The following is an 18,728-nucleotide window of genomic DNA, read 5'->3' as shown; positions in this document are numbered from 1 at the left end:
AATCAACAGGTTTTGTTCCTTTAAGTTTTGCAAATCTCAAGCTCTTGGGGACACATGAACCGACACCACCAAGACAAACTCTTTTCATTTTCATCAATATTATTTTATTCAGTTATGCAAACATGAATTCCAGCAAAGTTCACTTCTTCTGTTTTCACCTTCTTTGTATTGGGTGATGACATTATATTCCTAGTTTATTGAGACCCTGTCTTTGTCAATATTTTCGTGGCATATTATTATAGATTATTGAGATCCTGTCTTTGTCAATATTTTCGTGGCATATTATTATAGAATAGATAAATATATATTTGTGTACCGGAACGAGTAGCGAAGCAAGTTTCATAGTTACGGCCTTGAGCGTGCCGAGGTGCATTGCTGAATTGAGGTGGCGGATAAAATGAATGAGTGTGCAGACTCTTGGACGGTGGGGGACAGCTTCAAAGCAAGGAGAATCGATTCTTTCCGATCAGGGGCCAGGGCTTTTGTTTTGGGCTTTTCAATATACTAGTAAGGAAATAAATATGATTTTTATATTAAAATTATAATATTTTGTTTCTACCATAAATAAATACAAAATTAAACTTTAATTAATTTTATCGTAGATTTTCTATTTTTGTATTTAAGTTTTTTCTTGTTTAATTTTGATTGTGCACTTGCTTTTGACTTCACTACAACAAAAATGATGAAAGACTACGGTGGAAAAACGTAGTTAATTGGGAGTTTAAAACCGTAGTTAAGCCTTTAACAACGGTTTTAAAGACCCCTTTAACAACGGTTTTTCACCTTTGTCTTTTTTATGTATAAATAAAAAAAAAATACAATTTTCTGTATTATAAATTCCTTAGAATTTGAAATTTGAAAATAAAGTTTAATATGCAATTTTTCAATATTGTAAATTACTCAAAATTGAAAATTTGAATCCTAGTTTCATACACACTAAAAAATAAAGTAAAATATGGTCCTAAATTCCTAAACCGTAGTCTATTTATAAAAAAACACGCTCATAAACTACGATTCAAAATAACCATAGTCTATTTATAAAAAAACACGCTCATAGACTACGGTTTTTAAAAACCAATGTTGTAGAACACAAACAACAACGGTTTTTACAAAACTGTAGAGATATATTTTAAAAAAACGCCCATTAACTACGATTTCTGTAAAAACCGTAGTTAAATGTAAAAATACTACGATTTTATTAAAAAGCGTAGTCTTTCTAGTGTAGTCTATTACCAAATTTCTTATAGTGAGCTTGATCTTTTAGTTTTCTTTTGATTCCTTTCATTTTGAATGTTGATAACCTTGCATCATCTGATATGTCAATTAATTCCATCTTTTGATCTGTTTTTTTCTTTTTTTGTTGTTGTTTGAGCTTTTGCTATTTTTGGATACTTGTTTCTTTTTCTTTTGGAAATTTATGTGACGATGTTGTTCTTCAATTCTTTTGACATATTTACTTCTTCTATGATACTTTTCTTTAATGTATGTATTATGATTGACTGACCATCTTTTTGATCGATCTTCACCTTGTTTTGTTAATCTAAATACAAATTTATAATTCTCTGCTTGTGATCTTCTTCAATTCTTTTCATGTAGTCATTTTGAATCGATGTTTGTAATTAAATTACAATTATTTTGACTATTATTTTTTAATTGAAGTATGTTGAATCAAAATATAAATTAAATATTTTAAATTTAATATAATGAATTTAATTATTTATTGCCTAGACGAATTCTTAATTCGATTGGTACGTACTCCAGTTGTTTTGATTATTCCTCTCAGATATTTGTTGCATGCCTCGTATGTCTCGTTTGGTATTTTTTTCCTGTGTTTTATACAATCACATTTATATATTTTTTTTTCAAATTTAATGAATCGTTTGAAAATGCATTATCAATTTGGCTAATATTTTGAAATTATTGTTTCATTATGTAATTAATTATTATTCAATATAATTTATTTACTTGGTGAAAGTATACGTTTGTCGTTTTATTTAGGAAAATTGCATATATCACCCCTGTGAAATCGCGTGTTTGCTGATAACCCCCTATGAAAAGTTTTTGAACTAAAAGCCCCTTATGATTCTAAATCTGTAGCATACACATCTTTCTGGCTAAAAAAATGACTAAAATGCCATTAATGTTATAATACAATTTAATATTATAATATATTTCGTGTATGACAAATATTATGATAAAATAATTATATATAATTTTCATAGTTATTTAAATAAAATTTGATTATTTTACTCAATTAAATATAGAATTATAAAAAAAATTAATATAATTATTTATTTAAGTAAGGGTATTTTTGTCAATTTTTAACTGAAAAAGGTGTGTATGATACAAATTTTGAATCACAGAAGGTTATTAGCTTAAAAAAAATTCATAGGAAGTTATTATCAAATTTTGGATATCACAAGGGTGATATATGCAATTTTTCCTTTTATTTACTTTGTCTTTGGAGAAGAAATATGAATTAATGTTATGTAAGCGAATTCTGATTAGTCTTTTCATATTTTTCTTTATTGGAATTTGTATCGTTTTTATACATTTTTTTATAAGATAAGATTTAAAAGTTCATTGTTTTTAAATTGAATTTTCGATCTTTGGTGTTGAATGATGATTATGCTGTCAGATTTAGTTTAGTTAATTTTTTTTTTGTTTTCTCCATTAATAGATACATGTGTGCCTTCGTATGTTTTCATGTATATGTCTCAATATTTTATAAGTTAGACATTTAATGTAATGTAAATATTTATATAATTTTTTTTAATACACTGTTTCTCAATTTTAATTAATATTTTTACTTACATTAATTATATATATATATATATATATATATATATATATATATATATATTTGATTGCGGTGAAATTTCATATTTGTTGGTAAGACTTTTAATTTTCAATTTCAAATAATCTTTCAAAAAAAATTCAATTAATAATAAAATAATAAGTTCACTGTAAAAAAATTAAAAAAGAATTTTTTGACGGTAAAATAATAAAGAATTTTAAGATTATGAAATATTGAAAATGTGACATTTGTAATTTATTTATTTTATTTTGATTTATATGGTTTTTTTTATCAATATCAAGTTGTTTTTTATTTTAATTTAATGCGATTGTGTTGATAATTATTGAATTCTCTGTTTGATATTTTTATTTATTTTTGTCTTATTTGTTATATGAATATAGAAATAAATTTCGTGAATTATATTTATTTAATTTTATTTATAAAAATCGAATAAATTATGGTAACTTTTTGTTAAAATCATTTATATGTTTATGTTAATAACTTGCCTTTAATGGGAAAAATTCTCAATTTGATCCCTCATTTTAGTTCCCAGATTTGGTCCTCCGTTTTTACATCGACCCAATTTGATCCTTCATTTTTCACCATAATTCCGTAATTGATCCTTCCGTCCAGTCAAGTGTTAAAATTAACGAAGATGACCTGCTTAGCCCGATAAAGCTTCCCCTCTCACCTCTAGAACGGGTAAACCCATTTTTAACAATTTCTTGTTGGTTTTAACTCTTCTGCATTGTAATTTAGGGGAAATTGCATATATCACCCCTGTGAAATCCCGAGTTTGCTAATAACTTCCTATAAAAAATTTTTAAGCTAATAACCCCTTGTGATTCAAAATTTGTAGCATACACACCATTTTCAATTAAAAATTAACAAAAATATCCTTACTTAAATAAATAATTAAATTAATTTTATTTTATAATTCCATATTTAATTGAGTAAAATAATCAAATTTTATTTAAATAACTATGAAAATTATATATAATTATTTTATCATAATATTTGTCATACACGAAATATATTTTAATATTAAATTGTATTATAACATTAAGGGCATTTTAGTCATTTTTTAGCCAAAAGGGGGTGTATGCTACAAATTTAGAATTATAGGGGGCTTCTAACTCAAAAAAATTTCATAGAGGGTTATCAGCAAACACACGATTTCACAGGGGTGATATATGCAATTTTCCCTGTAATTTATTATGTGAAGATCGTAGTTTCCCACACTTCTAATTGACTTGATGTTGGACAATGTACTATGTACAAATCGTTATAAAATGTTCGTTCTTTCATTTACCTACTATTCTTGCTTAATCAGTTCAAAGAATGTTTTGGATATTAAATCAGTTCCAAATTTTCTTCAAGAATATGCTCATTTACTACATATGTTTCAGTCTACAACAATAATCTAATTTTCACGAATTCTTCTTTGAAATCTTCCTATACTTACGGTCACAGCACTCAACAAGAATGACCCGTTTCCAGGCAAACAACCAATTCTATGCTAGACTAAATTCAATCGAGTTACGCTATCTGACTCGTTTTGAATATTTGTGTATTAAGCCAAGTAAAGAACTCTTCAACTTGGATACATACAGATACGAATCACACAACTGCATCCTCTTTAGACCCTTTCTTTTTTTCAGTTCACATCTTCTAATTATGATATTAAATAATTATTTTTAATTTTTTATATTTGAAATTATGATTAAATTCAATAAATAAACACACACACATGGCGAGTTATATAATGTCTTATTAAAATATTGAATAAAATGATATTAAAATTTAATCATTTTCAGGAAAAAGTCGATGTCACCTTGAGGGTACTAAAATGATATTAGAATTTAATCATTTCCGGGGAAAAGTCGATGCCACCTTGAGGGTAGTACCCTCAAGGTGGCTTGTCAGTTTGTGATTGGCTAAATTTGTGGGTTCCATATGTGGGACCCACATGAGTAAATAATCACAAACTGACACACCACTACCCTCAATGTGGCATCGACATTTTCCATTTGCGGATACAAACGAATATACATATTCTAATTAAATAATACATATATATTATTTTATTATAACTGAAATATATCTATCTATATATTGTCTTTTCGGTTGATTATATAGTAATTATTTATATATATAAGAAATCGGAAATCACAAACCATAAAAAAAAAAAAAAAAACTATGATATATAGTATTCAAATAGCTCATTGGAAACTATACATCTATTTAGTCTGTGGACAATCGGAAAAGATAAAAATACAAAATACAAAAGGCCAGAGATAGAGAATTTATCCGTAAAATGAACTATTAAAATTATTATAGTAATTTTTAGTTACCCAGGTTTTATATTCTTTCGAAATATTAGTATTATCATCATACTATGAAAATTATTACTATTATACACATGAAAAATATCAAAAAATTAAATAATACAATGTTACATGATATACACATTTTCACGGCCATTTTCAAAACTACACATACATTAATATCATCCCAATTAGAGAAATATTGATATATAAACAGTCGAATAACACAATGTTATTATCCAAACAATAATTAGTTCAATTCTTTAAAAATCTAAAAATAGTTCGTTTATTTTCAACATTGTTTAAAATCATCGGAAAGAGATAGCCTGGTAGAAATTAGAATAATCTCCTGTATTAGATTCCCGACAATATAATGGATGCAATAATATCCTAGGAAACTATGTGTGACGACCCGAGTTCTAATCTCTCATTTAATCAAATCATCATAATTAATAGTCAAGGAATCAAAGACTCAACAAAGTTAAAAAAAAATATTTTTAAAAATCAGAGCACCTCGCTCGATCGGTAAAAAGTTACCGATCGAGCGAGCACAAAGGCCCAACTCTCGGGTGCAACAAAATGGTGGCCTCGCTCGATCTGCAACAATTCACCGATCGAGCGAGCCACAATCTTCAGGTTTTCTGTCCCTGCAATAATGGCCTCGCTCGATCCGTGATAATTCACCGATCGAGCGAGAGCATTTTCCAGAAAAAGAACAGAAGAACTTTTGCTGTCAAAAACAAGTTCTTTCATGCATTTTTCATCCAACATCAACTCATATATAGCCTATACCAAAAACATAAGCTAACATGCATTCTAACATGATACAAGTTGATAAAAATAGATCATCTCAAAGCCTTGAGATCAACATGATAGGCTCAAGTCTAAGAAGAATCAAAGTAATACTAAGATTCACAAAATGAGTTTCAACATGCTCCATTTCATATTCATCTAACATACTCATGCTAAGTTCAATTCACAACATCTCAACAAGTTACAACTAGCTTTATCACTAACATAATATCTCATGAAGATGTCAACTAGAATTTCATAAACTAGAGTTCATTACAACACAAGCTAAGGTCATAGCATACAAGCCAAATCCCAACTACATATCCAATTGGTACAAATTGACAGCAACTCTTATCTAAACCCGGATCACCACTCTAATCTCTCTCGATCTCAGTTCTTCATGGTCTTCCCGGACTCATTCCAGTCTCACCTATTGTCATGCACACATACAAACAAGACAATAGCCGGAGAGACTCCGGTGAGAATTTAATCCCAGTATAAAACAACATACATGCATAAACTCAAGCAATTCAACTTGAAGCATAATACCAATCATTCAACAAATAAAACTCAAGGCAACTTAAGGCATAGTAATTCAACATGCTATTAATCAAGTTGCAAACGTTGTATTCAAGCAAGACATGCTATCAACTCTTCAAACAATCATGCAATACTTCAACTTAAACAAATAATAGAAACTCATCTATTAAAATCAAAAGCAATGCATGATTTAAAATCGGTTATCATATCGGTATCGGTTCTCGTTTTGGGATCCCTAGGAAAGAAACACATCAACCCATCCACCTACTCTCCCTTCGAGGTGATGTTGAGTGCTTATTCCCGGACTTTGGTCCACTATATTGAGCGTCAAACGGAAGGGATAACTCACTCACCTAGCCGTCCAACGTTAGGGACAAATCGATCACCTAAACTTCTCAATATACGTCCAAACGTCCTATCATTATATCTGGGCAACTCAGCCCTCAAATCTCGAAAGAAAGTTGGCCCAATATGAATGCAATAAACTCAAATGCATCAATTCAAGACCAACAATACGAACTAGATCAAGTAAGTAATCATAAAAGCATCTATTAACAATAGAAGCACAAAGTATGTGGTTTTAGAAAGGAATAATCAATAAATTCATATTGAGTGTGCAAGCCTTTTCTTTAGAGGTTGTCTTATACCTTTCAATCTTGGTTTTCAAACTCTTCAACTCTAGTGAAGCAATACAACAAGTCCCTTGTAAAAATCTGCTCAGCCATCCATCACTCTTCAAGTCATAAAGTGCACAAACTTTGATCAATTCTTTCTCGGTTCGACGCTGAACTTTCCAAGCTCGATGTACCCTGTTTTCAATCTGAAAATACATCATATATATTCAAGAACATCAGCAAGAACTCAAACCATGTTCAGCTCAATCAAAGATATCACAAATCAACTCAATTCTTGACTCGACGGCATGATGATAGAAATTCGGCAATCGTAACTCATTTCTATCTATTCTATCCATCCTATAAATTTCATATAGAACTCAAACCAGCATAATATATCATATACCAACATATTCAGATGGTAAAACTTCCGAATAAGCTGCTGAAAATCTGTAGCAATCGCAAACAACTACTATTCTTCGGTTCAACTTCGATATCGTAACATATATATATCGATCTTCCTCTCTTAGCCAACAAATATCAGTATTAAAACCATCATAACCCAGCATAATAAAAGCATACAAATCTCGAGTATAAGCTGGAAATTCATGGCAAATCCAAACGACATTCAATCGTCGAACCGGTTTCGATATCACAATGCATAGAAGCTCTAGAACATCAACACATGATCAATATGATTTCTTCCCCATATAAAAATTTCGAAATCATAATAAAGCTTATCAATACTTACATCAATTGATAGCCCTTCTCACAAGGATTCCGGAACACTTTTCGGAATTGAATTCGGATGAACGGATCAAAAGTTTTCACACTTTGAAAATCAATTCTAAAGAAGAGGATGAAGCCTCTCGATTTCTTGGCTAAGAAAGATGATATTCTGCTGAAAACATACATGATACACGTTCAATACTGTAAAGAGGGCAAGTGTCCAAGTCAAATTCCATTTTTTGCACTTTGGCCCCTCAAATCTTCACTATTTGCAAATCGATCCTCAGCAAACCTTTTTAATTCAATTTCAATCCTAAATAATTTAAGAATATTAGAATTTAATTCCAAACTCCAAAATTCTCAAATTAAATATACTTGGATTAAAATTAAATAAATCTCCGATTAATTCAATTAATCCTGGGCGTTACAATTCTCCCCCTCTAAGATCGGATTTCGTCCTCGAAATATCTTGCACTCTGTATGCACATAAGATAAGGAAAAGGAGAAACACTGAATAAGAATTCACCTCAGTGAAATAACTCAGAATACACTGTTTCATAATGGATTCAACTTCTCAAATAACTTCTTTAGTTCTGCAACGACTTCACTGATTCGATTCTGAGTTGCTTTTATTCCTCATCAGATATTCGTATCATCTATTCGACATAGATCAATGTCTCATCAAACTCAATCTCATCTGACTGAAGCACATAAGAAGTCTCATTTTAATACGTTCGCGGCATAAAATACATCACGAATATCAGAAAGCAATAAAGACAATATAAGTCGATAGGCAAGATTGCTTATTTCTTCAATAGTGTAATAAGATTCAACAATTCTCGGAGATAATATTCGTCTCTTGTCAAATCAGACCATGCTTCTAACAATAGAAATCGGCAAACATACTCGGTCTCCCTGTTCAAAACACAAAGATCAGTGTCTGATATTCGTATGTTTTGCTTCTCGTTCATCGACTATCTTCATTCTCTTCTGAATAAGTTTCTTAAATCATATCTGATCCGATAACTGATAGTTCTGAAATACTATTTCAATTCAGAGAATTTCTGATTTTCTTGTCATTTCACAATTCAGAACAGTATCGCTACATCTATTAGAAAGCTGTTACAGGAATTACAATTTCCAAATGGCAATATTAGTCAGCTAATACCGAATCAGGTATTAGAATTCTGAGCATCTCCTCGAAGTTTGGATAGTCAACTCAGACAATCCATCGATAAGAGGATGGTCATATGTTATCTCATATAACCAAATACTCGAACTATTTGACAATCGATGCCACAATCAATCAAATAAATCTAAAGTTTCCAACTCGACAATAGATTTGAATAATTCCTGTCATCGCATCATGTCATTAAATTCTTTTACAGCTATCTTCTCATATCTGTAGCATATCCAAGACAACATATTCTTGCATTTGTTGAAATCTACTTCAAGCAATCACAAACTCTAAACAACCAATAGCGCAACAGTACTATACAACTCAAAATAATATTCTGACACACTAGATTTCAACATTTCTGCAATATCATCGAGTCACATCCATTCCAGAATCAAATTCTTTTGGCGATCTTTTATAGCAAGGAATAACATTTCTTGTATAGCTCCTAGCTATTTCATCAAATTGTATAGCTTCAAATACAACATATCATGCCATCTGTAAGAACTATCAAATATTATATCGCAATCTCATATCGATATAGATAGTTTCAGAATACAATTCAACGGCATTTGATCTTCTTTCGATTCTGAACCACTAATCTGTTCATAAAGCATTCAATTGATCTCGCTCAGTTTAATTCATTGACAGTCTAGGCTTTAGAACCAATAATTCTATCGATAAATTCTGTAATTACTCAAAGTAATCATCTAGTCAAGGCAAAAAGATAACAATTCATCTTCATAGCCTTATTCAATTTTTGATAATTAGTCCAAAATCTCACTGATCTGTATTTCTTTCACTTCTTGCAGTTTTGTTGGTGTCATTTTATAAGGTACTTTCAAAGTCAATAAGATATCTGGCATCAATTACATATCGAAGTCCATCGCACAGACTAGAAATAATCTCATAATTTTATCTGGAAAATATCAGCAATTCGATAATAATTGGCAAATCAACCAATGCTGAGCTAGCTTCCAATACATCGATTGCATAATAAGGAATTTTCTCTGCTCTTTTCGGCAATAATCAAAACATAGATAGAATAGATATCGAAGGAATTCGAAATATCAAACTCTTACCGTAGAATTCCCATTCTTTTATTGATTCAATTCTGAATCTCCTAATTTTCTGAATCAATCTACGACATCCCTGTACTTGGTTACCATATTAAAACCGATAATTCAGTCAAAATCTAACAAACCAAGCACAATACAATCTATCTCTCTCACATTACCTTCAAACTGTAGTATAAAAATTTTCGGACAGATATCACTTCCTTCAAACTCAAGAATAAATACCACAGTAGAGAATACAGCAACAGGTAATGCACATAATCTAGAAATGTCGTTCAGAGATAACATAAGGGATGCTCCAATATCTTCAAGCACATAAGCAAAATAACCATGCAAAGAACAATTACCTGCTAAACATCATCTGATGCTTGCTTTTCCGGCTGAGTCACTTCTCTCGATGACCTTGTACTATGTGATCTTTCAAACCACGTTGCGGACATACTCTGGCAAAATGTCCCGCTTGATAGCATATATGACAACTCCCAAGTACACCTCTGCACTGATCATTAGGATCTCCTCCACCACATTTGTTGCAATACAAACCTGTATACTCAGAACTAATGTGCCTCTGTCCACTAAAGCTAGATGAACTATCTCCTGATTTCTTAAACTGCTTTTCTCTTGCTTCCAAAGAATCTTTCTTTCCACAACTGCTACCACCTTCCTCAAATCTGGGAAATGGTTGCTGAAACTGAGTCAATGGCTCTCGTTGAGACTGTGACACAAACAATGCTTCTCGTTGTTTCATCAGACCAGTCTCTGCTCCCTTTGCTTTATCAAGTGCATCCGCAAAGGTGTTTGGTCTACCAACATTCACCAATGTAAATACATCTGGATTCAGTCCATTAATAAACTGATCAGCTTTAGCCTCTTCATTCTCAGCTATATGTGGAGCGAATTTCAGCAAAGTAGAGAACTTAGCAACATATTCCGCAATAGTCAGATTGCCTTGTTTCAGATTGGCAAACTCTACATTCTTATCTTTTCTGTACGACACTGGAAAGAATCGTTGATAAAATTCAGTTTTAAACACTTTCCAATTAATCATCGTACCTCGATTCTCAAGAGCCTTCTTGGTTGTAATCCACCAGCTCTTTGCAACATCTTGAAATTGATACCCAATCAGTCTAATTCTTCTATCATCTGCATAATCAAGGGAATCAAACATCATCTCAATATCCTCTAACCAACCTTCACACTCAACTGAAGTCTCAGTTCCTTTCAAAGTAGGCGGCTTGAAAGATTGAAATCTTTTCAGAAGTATCTCCATTGGTGATGCTGTGACATCACTCATATCTCTCAATGTACTACTTTGCTCTATTCTCAGAGCTTCAGGTGTTTGTGGCACTGTCGGGGCTACATTCACCTATTCTGGCTGAGGAACTGTCTCTGTCTGTCTATTCATCATTCGACGAGGAGGCATATATTCTAATTCAAACAGATTAGTATAAAATATAATCTCATGTATAACAATTCTGTCTCAGACCTCCTCTGATCAACACTGTTGTGTATTCTCAAAAAAATCAAGTTCTGATTCATTCTCGAATAATGCACGCTTCCAATCAATTCAGATAATAAGGAAAGCATGTAATTTCTGCATCGGTACTGCATGCTATTCTTACCATTTGAACACAAAATTATAGCATCATATAATTTGAAAAACAGTAAAGCATGCTCGATAATTTAAATCACAAAATCATGCAATCATATAGTTCTCGAATTATAATACAATATTCGCATGTATTTCAGGTAATCATAAAAAACATTCAATCACATGCGAATAAAGAAATCAAGCGGACTCGATCTACCCCGCTCATTCTAAATCAGTCCAGAACCTACGCTCTGATACCACCTGTTGTGACGACCCGAGTTCTAATTTCTCATTTAATCAAATCATCATAATTAATAGTCAAGGAATCAAAGACTCAACAAAGTTAAAAAAAAATATTTTTAAAAATCAGAGCACCTCGCTCGATCGGTAAAAAGTTACCGATCGAGCGAGCACAAAGGCCCAACTCTCGGGTGCAACAAAATGGTGGCCTCGCTCGATCTGCAACAATTCACCGATCGAGCGAGCCACAATCTTCAGGTTTTCTGTCCCTGTAATAATGGCCTCGCTCGATCCGTGATAATTCACCGATCGAGCGAGAGCATTTTCCAGAAAAAGAACAGAAGAACTTTTGCTGTCAAAAACGAGTTCTTTCATGCATTTTTCATCCAACATCAACTCATATATAGCCTATACCAAAAACATAAGCTAACATGCATTCTAACATGATACAAGTTGATAAAAATAGATCATCTCAAAGCCTTGAGATCAACATGATAGGCTCAAGTCTAAGAAGAATCAAAGTAATACTAAGATTCACAAAATGAGTTTCAACATGCTCCATTTCATATTCATCTAACATACTCATGCTAAGTTCAATTCACAACATCTCAACAAGTTACAACTAGCTTTATCACTAACATAATATCTCATGAAGATGTCAACTAGAATTTCATAAACTAGAGTTCATTACAACACAAGCTAAGGTCATAGCATACAAGCCAAATCCCAACTACATATCCAATTGGTACAAATTGACAGCAACTCCTATCTAAACCCGGATCACCACTCTAATCTCTCTCGATCTCAGTTCTTCATGGTCTTCCCGAACTCATTCCAGTCCCACCTATTGTCATGCACACATACAAACAAGACAATAGCCGGAGAGACTCCGGTGAGAATTTAATCCCAGTATAAAACAACATACATGCATAAACTCAAGTAATTCAACTTGAAGCATAATACCAATCATTCAACAAATAAGACTCAAGGCAACTTAAGGCATAGTAATTCAACATGCTATTAATCAAGTTGCAAACTTTGTATTCAAGCAAGACATGCTATCAACTCTTCAAACAATCATGCAATATTTCAACTTAAACAAATAATAGAAACTCATCTATTAAAATCAAAAGCAATGCATGATTTAAAATCGGTTATCATATCGGTATCGGTTCTTGTTTTGGGATCCCTAGGAAAGAAACACATCAACCCATCCACCTACTCTCCCTTCGAGGTAATGTTGAGTGCTTATTCCCGGACTTTGGTCCACTATATTGAGCGTCAAACGGAAGGGATAACTCACTCACCTAGCCATCAAATGTTAGGGACAACTCGATCACCTAAACTTCTCAATATACGTCCAAACGTCCTATCATTATATCTGGGCAACTCAGCCCTCAAATCTCGAAAGAAAGTTGGCCCAATATGAATGCAACAAACTCAAATGCATCAATTCAAGACCAACAATACGAACTAGATCAAGTAAGTAATCATAAAAGCATCTATTAATAATAGAAGCACAAAGTATGTGGTTTTAGAAAGGAATACTCAATAAATTCATATTGAGTGTGCAAGCCCTTTCTTTAGAGGTTGTCTTATACCTTTCAATCTTGGTTTTCAAACTCTTCAACTCTAGTGAAGCAATACAACAAGTCCCTTGTAAAAATCTGTTCAACCATCCATCACTCTTCAAGTCATAAAGTGCACAAACTTTGATCAATTCTTTCTCGGTTCGACGCTGAACTTTCCAAGCTCGATGTCCCCTGTTTTCAATCTGAAAATACATCATATATATTCAAAAACATTAGCAAGAACTCAAACCATGTTCAGCTCAATCAAAGATATCACAAATCAACTCAATTCTTGACTCGACGGCATGACGATAGAAATTCGGCAATCGTAACTCATTTCTATCTATTCTATCCATCCTATAAATTTCATATAGAACTCAAACCAGCAGAATATATCATATACCAACATATTCAGATGGTAAAACTTCCGAATAAGCTGCTGAAAATCTGTAGCAATCGCAAACAACAACTATTCTTCGGTTCAACTTCGATATCGTAACATATATATATCGATCTTCCTCTCTTAGCCAACAAATATCAGTATTAAAACCATCATAACCCAGCATAATAAAAGCATACAAATCTCGAGTATAAGCTGGAATTTCATGGCAAATCCAAACGACATTCAATCGTCGAACCGGTTTCGATATCACAATGCATAGAAGCTCTAGAACATCAACACATGATCAATATGATTTCTGCCCCATATCAAAATTTCGAAATCATAATAAAGCTTATCAATACTTACATCAATTGATATCCCTTCTCACAAGGATTCCGGAACACTTTTCGGAATTGAATTCGGATGAACGGATCAAAAGTTATCACACTTTGAAAATCAATTCTAAAGAAGAGGTGAAGCCTCTCGATTTCTTGGCTAAGAAAGATGATATTCTGCTGAAAACATACATGATACACGTTCAATACTGTAAAGAGGGCAAGTGTCCAAGTCAAATTCCATTTTTTGCACTTTGGCCCCTCAAATCTTCACTATTTGCAAATCGATCCTCAGCAAACCTTTTTAATTCAATTTCAGTCCTAAATAATTTAAGAATATTAGAATTTAATTCCAAACTCCAAAATTCTCAAATTAAATATACTTGGATTAAAATTAAATAAATCTCCGATTAATTCAATTAATCCTGGGCGTTACAATTCTCCCCCTCTAAGATCGGATTTCGTCCTCGAAATATCTTGCACTCTGTATGCACATAAGATAAGGAAAAGGAGAAATACTGAATAAGAATTCACCTCAGTGAAATAACTCAGAATACACTGTTTCATAATGGATTCAACTTCTCAAATAACTTCTTTAGTTCTGCAACGACTTCACTGATTCGATTCTGAGTTGCTTTTCTTCCTCATCAGATATTCGTATCATCTATTCGACATAGATCAATGTCTCATCAAACTCAATCTCATCTGACTGAAGCACATAAGAAGTCTCATTTTAATACGTTCGCAGCATAAAATACATCACGAATATCAGAAAGCAATAAAGACAATATAAGTCGATAGGCAAGATTGCTTATTTCTTCAATAGTGTAATAAGATTCAACAATTCTCGGAGATAATATTCGTCGCTTGTCAAATCAGACCATGCTTCTAACAATAGAAATCGGCAAACATACTCGGTCTCCCTGTTCAAAACACAAAGATCAGTGTCTGATATTCGTATGTTTTGCTTCTCGTTCATCAACTATCTTCATTCTCTTCTGAATAAGTTTCTCAAATCATATCTGATCCGATAACTGATAGTTCTGAAATACTATTTCAATTCAGAGAATTTTTGATTTTCTTGTCATTTCACAATTCAGAACAGTATCGCTACATCTATTAGATAGCTGTTACAGGAATTACAATTTCCAAATGGCAATATTAGTCAGCTAATACCGAATCAGGTATTAGAATTCTAAGCATCTCCTCGAAGTTTGGATAGTCAACTCAGACAATCCATCGATAAGAGGATGGTCATATGTTATCTCATATAACCAAATACTCGAACTATTTGACAATCGATGCCACAATCAATCAAATAAATCTAAAGTTTCCAACTCGACAATAGATTTGAATAATTCCTGTCATCGCATCATGTCATTAAATTCTTTTACAGCTATCTTCTCATATCTGTAGCATATCCAAGACAACATATTCTTGCATTTGTTGAAATCTACTTCAAGCAATCACAAACTCTAAACAACCAATAGCACAACAGTACTATACAACTCAAAATAATATTCTGACACACTAGATTTCAACATTTCTGCAATATCATCGAGTCACATCCATTCCAGAATCAAATTATTTTGGCGATCTTTTATAGCAAGGAATAACATTTCTTGTATAGCTCCTAGCTATTTCATCAAATTGTATAGCTTCAAATACAACATATCATGCCATCTGTAAGAACTATCAAATATTATATCGCAATCTCATATCGATATAGATAGTTTCAGAATACAATTCAACGGCATTTGATCTTCTTTCGATTCTGAACCACTAATCTGTTCATAAAGCATTCAATTGATCTCGCTCAGTTTAATTCATTGACAGTCTAGGCTTTAGAACCAATAATTCTATCGATAAATTCTGTAATTACTCAAAGTAATCATCTAGTCAAGGCAAAAAGATAACAATTCATCTTCATAGCCTTATTCAATTTTTGATAATTAGTCCAAAATCTCACTGATCTGTATTTCTTTCACTTCTTGCAGTTTTGTTGGTGTCATTTTATAAGGTACTTTCAAAGTCAATAAGATATTTGGCATCAATTACATATCGAAGTCCATCGCACAGACTAGAAATAATCTCATAATTTTATCTGGAAAATATCAGCAATTCGATAATAATTGGCAAATCAACCAATGCTGAGCTAGCTTCCAATACATCGATTGCATAATAAGGAATTTTCTCTGCTCTTTTCGGCAATAATCAAAACATAGATAGAATAGATATCGAAGGAATTCGAAATATCAAACTCTTACCGTAGAATTCCCATTCTTTTATTGATTCAATTCTGAATCTCCTAATTTTCTGAATCAATCTACGACATCCCTGTACTTGGTTACCATATTAAAACCGATAATTCAGTCAAAATCTAACAAACCAAGCACAATACAATCTATCTCTCTCACATTACCTTCAAACTGTAGTATAAAAATTTTCGGACAGATATCACTTCCTTCAAACTCAAGAATAAATACCACAGTAGAGAATACAGCAACAGGTAATGCACATAATCTAGAAATGTCGTTCAGAGATAACATAAGGGATGCTCCAATATCTTCAAGCACATAAGCAAAATAACCATGCAAAGAACAATTACCTGCTAAACATCATCTGATGCTTGCTTTTCCGGCTGAGTCACTTCTCTCGATGACCTTGTACTATGTGATCTTTCAAACCACGTTGCGGACATACTCTGGCAAAATGTCCCGCTTGATAGCATATATGACAACTCCCAAGTACACCTCTGCACTGATCATTAGGATCTCCTCCACATTTGTTGCAATACAAACCTGTATACTCAGAACTAATGTGCCTCTGTCCACTAAAGCTAGATGAACTATCTCCTGATTTCTTAAACTGCTTTTCTCTTGCTTCCAAAGAATCTTTCTTTCCACAACTGCTACCACCTTCCTCAAATCTGGGAAATGGTTGCTGAAACTGAGTCAATGGCTATCGTTGAGACTGTGACACAAACAATGCTTCTCGTTGTTTCATCAGACCAGTCTCTGCTCCCTTTGCTTTATCAAGTGCATCCGCAAAGGTGTTTGGTCTACCAACATTCACCAATGTAAATACATCTGGATTCAGTCCATTAATAAACTGATCAGCTTTAGCCTCTTCATTCTCAGCTATATGTGGAGCGAATTTCAGCAAAGTAGAGAACTTAGCAACATATTCCGCAATAGTCAGATTGCCTTGTTTCAGATTGGCAAACTCTACATTCTTATCTTTTCTGTACGACACTGGAAAGAATCGTTGATAAAATTCAGTTTTAAACACTTTCCAATTAATCATCGTACCTCGATTCTCAAGAGCCTTCTTGGTTGTAATCCACCAGCTCTTTGCAACATCTTGCAATTGATACCTAATCAGTCTAATTCTTCTATCATCTGCATAATCAAGGGAATCAAACATCATCTCAATATCCTCTAACCAACCTTCACACTCAACTGAAGTCTCAGTTCCTTTCAAAGTAGGCGGCTTGAAAGATTGAAATCTTTTCAGAAGTATCTCCATTGGTGATGCTGTGACATCACTCATATCTCTCAATGTACTACTTTGCTCTATTCTCAGAGCTTCAGGTGTTTGTGGCACTGTCGGGGCTACATTCACCTGTTCTGGCTGAGGAACTATCTCTGTCTGTCTATTCATCATTCGACGAGGAGGCATATCTGCTAATTCAAATAGATTAGTATAAAATATAATCTCATGTATAACAATTCTGTCTCAGACCTCCTCTGATCAACACTGTTGTGTATTCTCAAAAAAATCAAGTTCTGATTCATTCTCGAATAATGCACGCTTCCAATCAATTCAGATAATAAGTAAAGCATGTAATTTCTGCATCGGTACTGCATGCTATTCTTACCATTTGAACACAAAATTATAGCATCATATAATTTGAAAAACAGTAAAGCATGCTCGATAATTTAAATCACAAAATCATGCAATCATATAGTTCTGGAATTATAATACAATATTCGCATGTATTTCAGGTAATCATAAAAAACATTCAATCACATGCGAATAAAAAAATCAAGCGGACTCGATCTACCCCGCTCATTCTAAATCAGTCCAGAACCTACGCTCTGATACCACCTGTTGTGACGACCCGAGTTCTAATCTCTCATTTAATCAAATCATCAAAATTAATAGTCAAGGAATCAAAGACTCAACAAAGTAAAAAAAAAAAATTTTAAAAATCAGAGCACCTCGCTCGATCGGTAAAAAGTTACCGATCGAGCGAGCACAAAGGCCCAACTCTTGGGTGCAACAAAATGGTGGCCTCGCTCGATCTGCAACAATTCACCGATCGAGCGAGCCACAATCTTAAGGTTTTCTGTCCCTGCAATAATGGCCTCGCTCGATCCGTGATAATTCACCGATCGAGCGAGAGCATTTTCCAGAAAAAGAACAGAAGAACTTTTGCTGTCAAAAACGAGTTCTTTCATGCATTTTTCATCCAACATCAACTCAAATATAGCCTATACCAAAAACATAAGCTAACATGCATTCTAACATGATACAAGTTGATAAAAATAGATC

Source organism: Henckelia pumila, chromosome 1, assembly GCF_033568475.1.
Source record: "Henckelia pumila isolate YLH828 chromosome 1, ASM3356847v2, whole genome shotgun sequence".
In the NCBI taxonomy this organism is placed as follows: domain Eukaryota; kingdom Viridiplantae; phylum Streptophyta; class Magnoliopsida; order Lamiales; family Gesneriaceae; genus Henckelia; species Henckelia pumila.
The sequence above is the reverse complement of the archived record's forward strand: the minus strand, read 5'-3'. Positions refer to the sequence as shown.